This window comes from Diadema antillarum, unplaced genomic scaffold (genome assembly GCF_040938485.1).
Source record: "Diadema antillarum isolate AM-2024a unplaced genomic scaffold, OU_Dant_1.0 seq00000136_RagTag, whole genome shotgun sequence".
Taxonomy (NCBI): domain Eukaryota; kingdom Metazoa; phylum Echinodermata; class Echinoidea; order Diadematoida; family Diadematidae; genus Diadema; species Diadema antillarum.
Genome location: NW_027271213.1, coordinates 1,881,934 through 1,895,270, shown reverse-complemented (window position 1 = coordinate 1,895,270; position 13,337 = coordinate 1,881,934). Strand labels below are relative to the sequence as shown.

The 13,337-nt window shown below is 38.5% G+C and overlaps 1 protein-coding gene across 1 annotated transcript in view; it reads right to left on the bottom strand.

Annotated features, from left to right (window-relative positions):
* LOC139727615 (uncharacterized) overlaps positions 1–13,337 on the bottom strand; it is a 126,893-nt gene that overhangs the window by 24,137 nt on the left and 89,419 nt on the right. The window contains exon 2 of the mRNA XM_071638597.1: positions 12,928–12,984. The gene's annotated coding sequence lies outside the window, so the exon portion shown is untranslated. The remainder of the gene's footprint in view (positions 1–12,927; positions 12,985–13,337) is intronic.

The following is a 13,337-nucleotide window of genomic DNA, read 5'->3' as shown; positions in this document are numbered from 1 at the left end:
CCTTGCCTTTTTAGCTAACGTCCTCTTCACTTGAAAACGATTAAGCAAAATAACTTTCCTATATCATTTTCAAATTTCCTGGCCTTTTCAGTTAAGGTACTCTTCATATCCAATAAATAGAACAGCTTCAGGGCGTTAATTCAGGGATTTTTCAGTCGTGTGTCAAATTAGTGTTATCAGCGTTTTTAGATCCCAGATCGAATTACTCATGAGATATATGTTACTTAAGTGATACTTGTTTGTTTGATTGTTTTATTTTCCATCTGAGAAGATGGCTGGATGACCCATATCCAGCTGCTCTACTGGTTATCCATGGGGTCCAGTTGGATGTGAGGTGGGACCACTTCACCGGGTTATGCGCCCTGCTCTTTGCTGTAATGAAGGGGGATGTCTTACGTACATGAGTTGTGATTCTCTCACACACGGGACCTCCATTTTATGTCCTATCCTAGGGACAGACTGTTTTGCCTCTTACTAGAGGGGACGGTATGATTACACACAACATCGGTCTGTTAGACCCGGGAATCGAACCCGGTTTATTTGGATCTGGAGGCAGACGCGATACCAAAAGTATGAGAAGTATATACAAGAGAGAATTGTGTTTATCGAGAAACACGGTAACGAGTTGATGACGCTCTAAAACTCGACATTCTGTCCCATTTGCTCCTTCGAGATCAAGGATGATTACTATTGGAATTAAAGTATTGAAGTGGCAGTGCTTGCAAGTACTACCAATAGTTCTTTCCTTCGGTACATATTTTTATTTCCACAGAGTATATTTCCATATTACATTATACTTTCACTCAAATGACTCTTTACCTATAGGCAGGCATCATTATCTCTTGTTTATTCGCAATATGAAGACACCTTACTTCGAACAAGTATTCATCTCTCCGTTACTTATTTTCATGGAATGTATACTACGGGTTAGGAGGGTCACGTATTGTGCAACAACGAGACAGTATTTCACAGTTTCATAACGCAACGATTTTATGATAATTTCATCTTTGCTGCTGTTGCTGCTGCTGCCGTTATTGTTGTCGTTGTACGTACATACTGTACCAATTTATTCATTTTTCAGGCCCAAACACTGCGTTTTGTCTTTGCTCTCTTCTTTGACAAAACGCTACAGAAAGTGCTGAGTTTTAGAAATCCAAATGTACAGCCTTTCAGACACGTCTGCGCTCTCTGTTGGTGTATCCCCTGCAATTCTGTTTCAAAGACGTTGGTAGAAACGGAAAGCTCCTGAGCTTTATCATTTTCATTTTCTCCTTCCTTTTGTTATTGCCGGCGAAGAAAATCAGCGACGGGCCTGCATGAAAAAAAGAAATGTCATCTTATGTTCGAGTCATTGAAGTGATTCATGTTGGCATTTGTAAATCCGCCACTGAGCGGATTGCATTATCACTGGGTTGGGGGGGGGGGGGGGGAAGATTAGAGTGGCGCGAAACCACATTCTGTTCAGCACCGCGAAACCGTATTCTGTTCGGCACCGCGTTTTCCGGTATAGTCTGAAAATATGGATCGATTCCGTCCTGGCAATATTTTCCATGGCAATCGAAAGTTATCCGCGACTTTTTTTTTCTTTTTCGTATTTTTTTTTTGCCCTATTTCATGTTTTTCTTTTTCGTATTTTGTTCAGGGCGTGAATCAATAGAGATAACTCTCTCTCATCATTCAAGGGCACGGTCAGTTTGAGAAGGACAACATGTTGTAGAGTTGTAGAGACCAACTGACGTTTGCTTACGTCGAGAGAAATGTTTGCAGGATGATTCCCCCCCCCCCCCTTCGACTTTCTTTTTCCTGCTGCGACGGGGGCAAAAGCTAATATTAGAAATGAGCCTGGCCTCTAACTGAGATTCTCGCTTCAAATGAATAGCATCAGTGAAACCATGCCGATAATGAGATATGCCACGATCGCGGTGTTGTGGGAAAGGTGGCTTGAGGTTGTGACGTATCAAATCATAATAGACATTATAACGAAATAGGAAATATCTCGACAACGTTACATGAAATACAAACTTTAGAAAACATTAAACACATCTTCTTCGGTTGACACCCCATCGCTTGGTATTTGATGCTATTTATAATCATCCTCTTTATACCAGCAGGTGAGGCTTGGCATGCGTTTTACGTGTACACGCGCTGCGCTTTTACCATGTTTGTGCATTGTCTCCGCTGCAGGCAAATTGCAGGCATGGTCTAGCTTTTTCATGACTTCTCTTAGCACTCGTTGCATTTCACGTGTCACTTCACCTTGCCGTCAGTATCGTGCAGGGCAGGCATGAATATAGCAAATCTTTTATACGTGTAAAGTTATTGAATTAGTTCAAGACTAGGACTAGGAATAATCGGACATTATACGGCCATTATCATGAATGCAAGTACTTTGGAGTATCCATAACTTGCGGCAAGGAAAAATGTTTTTTTTTTTTTAAATTACATATTAGCTTTACTGATTTCACACAGGAAGTAATATTATAGTCACAGTACAAGAAAAAAAAAAAACAAATGTAACAGTTTATGATGTAGGCAGGGCCCTGTTGCATAAAAGTTCAGATCAAACATTAAAGTCAGAAAATCAAACATAAATCTCTGAATACTCTGTCCCGATTGGCTGATGTCTGACTTACGTTCGATTTTCTGACTTTCTATCTTTTATTTGCAACAGGGCCCAGGGCTTGTATTCACCCACGTGTATACGCACATGAACACCCACACACACGCACAAACTAGCAAACACGCATTCCAACACCTCTCAAATAGATACTATCCATATTTCAGTCAGATAATCAATCGCTGTTTTGACCCGCCAGCTGCACCCGAGGAGATATTACAAAAAACACCAAGGGCATCTTGAACTCACCCCTAAGTCTGCCTTATAACTGATGTCATAACAAATTTTGAACCGGTCAGACGTCGAATCATTTCAAGTTCTCGTTTTCACGTCACTGGCTATATCCCATCGCTGCATGTACAAAATTACAATCTATGACGTAGGCTATAAGAGTAGGCATGCTTCCAAGGGCAGGAAATACGTTTATTTCATTGGTCTGCATTTAGGAGCGTATCATATTCTTACGCTCAATGGTTTTCACACACAAACATACACATACACACACACGCGCGCGCGCGCACACACACACACACACACACACACACAAACAATAATGCATACACTTTCCACTCACACACACACTCGCTGGAATTCACTTATTCATTTTCTATGAAATCCCAAATGCACTAATGTTAACACTTCTAAAAACACTGCCTGCGCCTAAGAGCACTTTGTCTATACACCACAGCCATGGGACATGCAAGTCGTTTTCATTACCTTTAATGGACGAAAACCTCTCGGGAATGAATCACCTGCTTCATAACGCTTCTAACCCTTCTCAGATTTTCCGGGCACAGTTCCAGCGAAAAAAGCGAACAATATTTCCCGAGCATACAGCTCTTTGCTCGAGTTTAAAGTTCCTGCGCTCCTTTCGTAACCCTGAAAATTAGATTCCTTCCATAACAGTCTAATATGACGTTGAAGAGTTAGGTAATTCAGACCTTTCTTCAGAATGGTAAAACTGGAATGTCTTTATGATGAAGTGGGAAAACAATACTATAGATTTCCAGTGAATCTATTAGGGCTCAGAAAATAAATCTAACCGTTATTGTCGAGAAGAAGGGAGCGAATTTTCGAGTGACGTAGGGTTAGTTTTTCATCTCTTAAAAAACAAAACAAAACAAAACGCACAAAAAAAAACCTCTCAGATGTATTGCATCCTACAACATACACGACGTTGGGAGACATCATTTTTCAATCATGGAAAATTCCGTGACGTTTACAAGAGGGATATATGACCTTAAACACGTAGGGTGAAAAAAAAAAGGCTCCTATAGGGTATCGCCTTAATCTCAATTATCCCCTCTCTATGTTAGGGCGCCTCCGTCGTTCATTAAGGGATCAAAGCTTTGCCGTCTGCGCTCATGGATAATAAAGGAAATGTTTGTGTGAAAAATCGAGGAATCAGACTGACTTTACGCAAATAGTCATTATCGTCACCGTCTGTAACTGTTTAATTGCGTTTGAAATGTAGATAGCAAAAGCAAGCGCATTGATACAAGCACAAGAAGTCTATCAATATCGTTATTTCAATCATCATTGATGTTATTTTTTTTTTTTGTCATTGTGAGCAGCATTAGTTAGTTGCAGTTGCTTCAGCATGTGACCGATGGTTGGGGATCAGAGTCATAATTTGGGTTTTCTTACAAGTGTCTCAAAAAAAGTAGTTGAAAAGTTAGACATTTCGGTATGTTTTCAATGGGCTTCCTTCATCTGGAAAATCTGAAGTAACTTGAAGAATACTGTTGGCAGGATGCGATAAAGATGGATAAAAAAATGATAAAATAATCACCAAAGAGAGGCAAAGGAGAACAAGAAAGAAACAAACCCATTTGAAGTCGGAGCGTGGTCAAGAGACAGTATTTCGTCAACCTACGCTAATCAGGACGCTAAAGCCAGGCTGACACTTGCACGACTTTTGGCCACAATTTTGTCGTGGCAAGTCGTGACCAAAATTTTGAACATTTCAGAATTCTCGTCCCGACATGGCATGCAGTCACGACGGGTTTGCGCACACTTCACGCCAGTTTACGACTAGTTTGCGTACTGGCACGACTCGAGTCGTGCCACTGTGTGCCACAGAATCGTGCAAGTGTCAGCCTGGCTTAAGATACGATGAGATTTTCTTAGGAGTATTTGGTTAATTTCAGGTTTTTGAACTGAAAAAAAAAATGATAATGACATTCCATTCGAACGTTGCTCGATTGTGATGTCAATCGATAATACGAAGTGTGTGTGTATCAGTTTTTATTATGTTGACATGATCCTATGTCTATTGACATGTTCCACTTTTTGTTTCGTCGCTTTTATTTCCTTTGTCCTTGATAGACCTTCACAATAGAATGTATCAGACTTTTCTGACGATTTTCCGCAAAATATGATCTAGTCGACTCATCAGCTGATATTGACACACCGATTATTTCATTTCACTGCATTGAAGAGTTCGTACAAAAATATTTATTCGCAATCATAGATATGCGTTTCTACAACTGTCACGTTACCCTTGACTTTACAGACGTCATGTTTTTTTCATGTATTTTTGATATGGCTACTGTCATATTTCAAGGTTGCATGTGCTAAATACATGATAGTCATCTGGACGTGAGATGTGAAGAGAAAAGACGTATGTGGAAAGCGGAATTTGCAAGTGAACATAATAGCCGATGTCTCTTTCAGGCGTCCATGTTCTACTTTAAGCGGCATTGGCGAAAGTTGGTGTTACTTACGCAATGATACGATCTTTGAAACTCTGCGCCAAAAATCTTTCCTTTCATATTCAGGAAAGAAAATGTTACCTTACAGTCACCCTTTGGCAAAGGTTTTCACTAACGAAAAGGGACTGATAGGAAGTCTTAAATCATAATAACAGCATAGCTTGGATATTTTCAAGATGTGAAAGGAACAAAAAATCCCTAAAACTAATACGGAGAAACAATATCCTTTCCGGGAAAAATGTTGACAGTGATTCATTCGTAGGAGTTTGAAAATATCGTCTTTTTTTCAGGTTCAGACGAGGAAACAGACAAAACTCCAATGAGCGTTTCTTCAGCCTCTAACAAGAAAAAAGAGATAAGATGTCGAATGAAGAAAAGGGATTGAAGAGCCAGCGGCAAATGCTAACTCTTCCACGAAGCAATCTGTTGCGAAGCACTAAGTGAAAATGGGAGATTTTTTGAACAGTTTTCAGCACCACTGCACTTGCAAAGAGTATATAGGGCTTGTACTGAATGAGTTGGGACTTTGAAGTGAATTTATTGGACGTATCGTACCGAGGAGTTATGTTGCGCGCGGCGATGCCGCAAAGTACCCAGGAGAAACGAGGGATCGTCGGAAGATTAATCGTTGCTTTCGGTCTTTTTCGACGGATTCATCATGTAATTCATTGCCGTCTGATCGGCGCAGATTGTTTTCGTATAACAACATGCTACTAATACCGCAAATAACGCATCCATTTTGGGGGGATGGAGCGCTGCGGCAGGCATCATGTGATCTGAACGGTGGGTAATGACAAATCGACGGACCGATGCCGCGAAGCTTATACAATGTCACGCCTGGCAATATGTTACCCCGGGGCGGGTTGTCACGGGGTAAAGGCCGATTTCTCAGGTGCGGCGCGTCGGGACGGACGATAAACTAGCATCATTTTCATATCTAAGGACGATGACGCTGTTTGTATAAACTCATTCTAATCAATAATGCGTCATAATGCGATTCGCAGGAGGACCATTCTATCTTTCTCGGAAGGGTTTCAAATAGTACTTGATGTATAGGCTTTATGCTCAGTAGTGACACAATGATGCAAGATCAAAGGTAAGAGCAAAAGGGAAGCAAAGTTGCATTGCTTCTTGTTTTTTGCAAATTGGCGTTAAAGTTTCTATCCGTGCGATAGCCTTGGCAATCTACACGATATGGGGCGGGATCCTAGCCCGTTGGCTCAGGGCGGAAGCGGGGTGAACACTTAGACACCACTTGCCTTTATAACACCTCACATGTACTTGGATCGATTTTGATACTTTGCAAATCTAATGCAGCGATGAATTGCTGAAATGCTGGTGGGACTGTGAATTATGCCTTCTGGCATAATAACTATTTTCATTGAATCTGGAGTGGGCGTAATGATGGTTGTGATAGAGATCTCTCGGGAGGAAAAATTAAAGGTAATGAGCTCTTACAGAAAATATAGGGGGTTTTAGCGGCCATGGCGGCTACGACTTCTTTCTGTGACGCAGAACACGATCGACATAGACATAATCACAATTGATAGTATTTAACTAAATCTCTAACTCACACCACTTGACTTTGCGCCCCTCCCCTTGTTTTGGTTAGGTATATTTTGTTAGGTAATATCATTATTATCATTATTATCATCATAGTTATATACTCGATGTGAGGAAAAGTAATTTGTGTCTGAGATTATTTTGACAATGTTTGTTTCTGCAAATACACTTTGTTTGGTTTTGTATTACTTTGTATTTTACTGCATTCTTTGTTGTCATATTTTGTGCTTCCATGTACATGTATTTTAAAGTGTATGTTGTGGAATATGTCACTAGTTTCACCTCGTGATGCACGGACATGAGGAAAAACGACCGAACAAGGAAATTCGTGCTGAAAAAAATGTCACACAAGTAAAACGTCACACGAGTCAGAAATTCAGTTGCAAAAACAACTTGAATTGGACATTAACTTTGTCGTTTACATGAGCAACATGAACACTAATTCGCTTCCCTAAGCAGTCTTCTCAATTGATAAAATTGATGAAAAAACGCTTGAAGAAAACTGAAAATGATAGTTTAATGTCTGTGCTTGCTGTATCTGTTTTGTCAGAAAGTCAGTCAAAAAGGTATCCAACATTATTATGGCGCATTGAATGCGAACTGCAACTACGTTACACCGAATATGTAGGGTCATTCTTAAACGGAAGTGTTGGTAGATTGGCTGCATATCCAGTAAAATTCTTTCTTCGCCATATTACATGGCAATAATGGGATAATAAGAACGGTAACAGTGATGAAAGTGATTATATAAACTCCTTATACACTTAGGGCATCCTCTTCAGTTTGAAGTTTGAAACCAAAGCCCAAATATAAATGTGGACTGAGTGAAAGCAGCACTATCAGTAAAACACATCAGTGACAGTTTGAGGAAAGTCGGACAATCGATGCAAAAGTGATGCATTTCGGTACCGTTAAGACAATTTTAGTATTATGTGAAAGAGCCTACTATACACTTCATGGCGTTATTCTGGAAAATATACAGAAAGTTCAGCATATCTTTCACTTTTCTGGCACAATGAAAGAGCATGCATTTGTCTTACCTCTTTCAGAAAGCAGGGAAATAATATGTAATTTACCCCTGAATATTATGTCAGCAACAAGTCGATGGAGTGTGTACTTTTCATGAAAAATGAGATCTTGCGGAAGTCTCTTTCTATTTTCTTTAAATAGTTTTCCTTAACTTTTGAATCGATATTGTTCGACTTTCCTCAAACCTTCGCTGACGGCTGATGTGTTCTACTACTATTGCTGCTTCCACTCAACCCACATAAATGCTTGGGCTTTGGTTTCCTTTAAGTAATTAATCATGTAGAACATTGTTCCATGTGGCCATACAATTATTTTCATCTCGGCATAGTGTCAAATACCAATCTTTACATCGTGCGAGAGACACATTGTTCAAACATGCACGCTATGCAGACAGGATGCAAACCGGAGCTTGAGCTTGTCGGGGTCATTTTCCGTTCTCCTTCTGCTACAGTGCTCTGAGCGATATAGCGGTGAAGAACAGTCGCACTGTTTCTTAACGAGTCACAAATGGCAAAATAAGGGCAGATAGCGGGTAAGGTTTCAAAGTGTTAAAGTGATTCTTACAAGTGGACAAAACCCCAATAACAACAAAAAGGTTTCTTGAATTTGATTGGTGTTGGCCGAGAAATCGCTGCCTCACAATCGATTAAACACGAATTGTGCCCAGCTAGCTCAGGCGCCTCAGGTCAATTTACTGTATAAGTGAAGTTATAGTCGACAAACAATAGAGAAACAAAAGGGCGGATACATGTTACCTGCGTCCGAGTTATCTATTTCAGCTTCCCCTCTGAGCTTTCTTCTCCTTCTTGATTTCTTTGTCTTCTTCTTCTACTTTTACTACTACAACAACTACTACTACCGCTACTACTACCACTACTATTATTCTTACCACTACTACTATACTGCTACTGCTACTACTACCACTTCTAGTAGTAGTAGTAGTAGTGGTGGTAGTAGTAGTAGTAGTAGTAGTAGTAGTAGTAGAAGTAGTAGTAGTAGTACTACTACTACTATTACTATACTCTACTGCTATTAACACTATTACTACCACTATTACTACTACTACTACTACTACTACCACCACTACTACCACTTTATACTACTACCACTACTACTACTGCTACATACTACTATACTACTACTACTACTACTACTACTACTACTACTACTATACTGCTAATACTACTACTACATACTACTATGACTACTACATACTACTATGACTACTACTACTACTACTACTACTTCTACTACTATAACTCCTTCTTTTTATCCTCTCTCATTCTTTCAGAGTATCTCTGTGTCTGTCTGTCGTTGTATTTGTATCTGTCTGTCTTTCTATCAGTTTGTTATCACCTAATGCAAGAACCATTCCCCCCCCCCCAAAAAAAAAAAACACCAATTGATCGGAATCAGTATTCTTATAATAGTCAAATTCAACATTCTTGGTCAGTAGTATACGACACAGTAAGTCTGAACTTCCTTTGAGAGTCACAGGAATATGAAAGTTTACACAAAGTGAAGTTTTGTCCAGTATGACGTAATATGTGAGGAAGATAAAGAGGAAACAAGAAATTCTGCCTTCAATTTGCAAGTTTCTGACGTCAAGTTTAACCTCCATGAATGCCCATTCCAACATGTGAACTGGGCCATAGTAAAATGTTCTTGGACCGAATCTAGAACTCATGAAGGCACATTGTGGTCTGTATTCTATCGAGAGTCGCTCCTTACGCTTAACGTGTGATGTTCGAAAGCTACAGAGTGCTGAAGCTTGATAGAAAAAAAAAAAGAAAAAAAATCACCTTCGTCGAAAAATGACTACGATTGAATATTTTGGGCGAAATTCTCCATTACGCGTAAAATGACAGTCTGACAAACACAGCACAGTATATCAGTGAGAGTATTTCTAAAGTTCGAGATGACCAAAAAAAAAAAAAAAATGGTAACCACGGTTACGCCTGAATTCGAAATTCGACGAGAAATATTTCATTAGCACGAATCTCACAAACACAATAATGGCGCTAAATGGTGACTTTCAATAACGGATGGAATTTTTAATCGACACTTAGGGAAATTCCAGACAAAGGTGACGTTGATAGTGATAAAAGAAAGGCAAGAAGCGTAGGAGTCGGAAAGAAGAAAGAGATATCAAAAACTGACGGTAACTGCTGCCCGTAATGGAAGTGCCTCTACCTAATAATCAATAAGACCTCGATCTTGCAGCGAAAATTATGCCGTGGAATTTGGCAACAATGACTTTTACGCACTCACATAATATATATTTCATGCCGTTCTTTTCAGGAATTGTCAACGCAGGGAAAAGTTGGAAGAAATTCTAAACGCAATCACATTCACTGTCATCATAAAAAGTGCTCGAAATCATTTCTTCTTCTTTTTCTTTCTTTTTTTTTTTTGCATAGTTTCAAGTCCAGCCCTAATATCGTTTAGTGCAGCACGTGGGGAAAAAAAAACAAGTCTTATACATACCAAGCGTGTCAGAAAAATAGAATCAGAAAACAAAATGAGAGTATAATTGTATATACACGGTATTGAAAAAGATCCAAGTTACATTCGAACTACAATGCATGTTAAACCACAAACGTTGGAGGAGGCTGATTTTGTGTTCTCATACTGTTTGTTTGTTTGTTTGTTTTTTCAAGCCGAAAGGTAGAAGTACGTGGACAGAAATACATGGCAAATGCTGGAAGTAATTAATACCGAAGACACAATAATAACAATTATAATACATACATACATACAATTATTTTCTACAGCGCCATTCTCCACTTTGATTAAATGCTCAAGGCGCTTTACATCAAAGCAAAAAGACTGAAGATACAAGTACATCACCGTAATAGAAGAAAATGAAGAAGCAGAATTGTAAGGAATTGCTCTGAAATCAAAGCTGTCTGGCGTTTTGTTGAAGTTTGTTCTAGCCAAATGTCATGCAGAAGATGAAACACGAATGGTCCCCTATTGCACAAATCAACATTAACTTCTGAGCCACTGTTGTAATATAAACTCTCAGTAGAATTTCATCTAGTTGATTTGTCAGTGATTTGCAAATACAGCGATATCATATGTATTTCAGACGAATTTCTTTCTTAATTGTGTCTGCTTTATTTGACTAATTTGGAAATCAAAATGTATGTTAAGAAGTATTCATACCCTGGTTAATAACTTATGGCTTAATCGTCGATGGAATAACCTTATATATATATAAATTATATTGACTAGTCTAAGACGTCTCCTGTCGTTTACTACTTGGTTCTAGCATTTTTTTCCCACTGGAATTCTTGTCCACTCTTCCTTTTCAAATTTTACCGACCTTCACCTTGAGTTCTCCCCACAGATTTGCAATAGAGTTGAGGTCGGGGCTTTTACTTGGTTATTCCAAAACATTGATTGCGTTGTCCTAAAATCATTTCTTTTTAACTTTTTTTTTTTGGCGGTATGTTCGGAGTCGTTTTCTTGTTTGAACATCTAAGTGGCCCAAGGTCAAATTTTGCAGCAGACTGCCGCCAAAAAGTCAAGAAATTGTTGGTGGCTTTGGCTTGGTCATTCCAAAACGTTGATTGCGTTGTCCTCAAACCATTTTTTTTTTTTGTGGACTTTCTTGGCGGTGTGTTATTATTTTCCATTATTTTTGTTGGAAGATTTAATGTGGCCCAAGGCCAAACTTTGCTGCAGAGTGCCGCCAAAAAAAAAAAAAGTCACCCCAAGAAATTGTTTGAGGACAACGCAGTCAATGTTTTGAAATGGCCAAGCCACATCAGCCCGAGCTCAACCCTCTTGCAAATCTGTGAAGGAGACTCAAGGTGAAGTACGGTGCAAGAAAACCAAGCAATTTGAAGGATCTGGAGAGAATTTCGAAGAAAGAGTGGGCTAGAATCCCGGTGGAAACATGTTAAAACCTCGTAGTAAACTGCAGGAGACGTCTCTAATCTGTCATCGCAAATAAAGGCTGTATATACATTTTATGCCATTGTCATTTACGTTATTAACAAGGGTAGGAAAACTTTTGAACATGCTTTCTTCCTTTGGCAATTTGCAAAATAAAGCAGAAATAAGACAGAATTATTTGATTATGATGTATTTGCCAGAGCAAGTTGTAACCTTTCTACGAAATTGTAAAATATGACGTCATATTCACGGTGTAGTGCATATACCATGAATACTGGGTCACGGTATGAAACACTTTTCTCAATCGGCATTTTGTCTTCAACAGAGCAATGATATGTTTGGTCACATGACGGTATATAGACCAACAAGGATTCCATTAATGAAAGATGTGATACTGTGTGCGAGTATTTGTTTCCCTCAAATTCAATTTGAAACTTGTTGTTACACGTACGCACATATTATACGTAAATATATATACATAATACACTAAAAACCACACTCACGCACAACACATCACAACATAACAGCAGTGAATAGGAAGTAGTGTAAATACGGTGTATTTTTCTTATCATAGAGAAACAGATCGGGAAGAACGGGTATATCTGAAATTCTTTATCTTCTAATCACTGTATTAAGTGAAAAGCAAACCACAACGACAGCAACCCGAAACATAACAAAAGACAAATTACATGAATAACAATTTGAACATCTTTAAGGCACAAGTGTAATTATGCTACAGCAAATCTAGCAATCTTTCAAAAAGCATGAGTGAATCAGTACTCGATATATCCACTCTTGGATTTTAATACTCCTAGATTTAAAAATGTTCCATCATTAACATGAAGTATCATGAAGTATGAAATAAAAGTTATTTCAGGTTTTACTCGATTGGACTCAAATTAAAAAAGGCAAATAAGATGAGGATATTCTTCAGAGATTTATAATAAATCTATCATTATCTTGATATGTTTGTGTTTTTCGTTTTTGTTATGTCTGAAGATCCAAAGATGAAAAATGTTTTGCGAGAATAATTTCGGGTACTGCCTTAATAGGTATACATGTCGTCTTGTTTCTTTTTATCATTCGAATAATCGTAATTACCTTTTCGATGAAACTTGTTGGACGAGTCGAGGAGACAGGCAAACTCGTGGATAAAACCTGTAACGACATGGTATGAAATAAACTTTGGTGAGCGATCAGACATTATTATGCACATCAAAGATTTTGGAACTGAATTTCATTCTGATTTCTTAAAAGTTTCTGTTTGTTTGTTTTGTTTACTTATTCTTCATTTCACAATAGAATATAAAAAAAAAACATAAATCATACATGGATACAAAAATACAAAATGAATGGATTGCCCATTTCAGACTTACATAACAATTCTGTTCTTCCTTGGGGTCCAGTACACATGGGCATATACTGTATAATATAAATAATATATATATTCAAACATACACAAATAATACATATTTCACCCTCTCGTAACTGTAAAATGAAAACAATGAAAA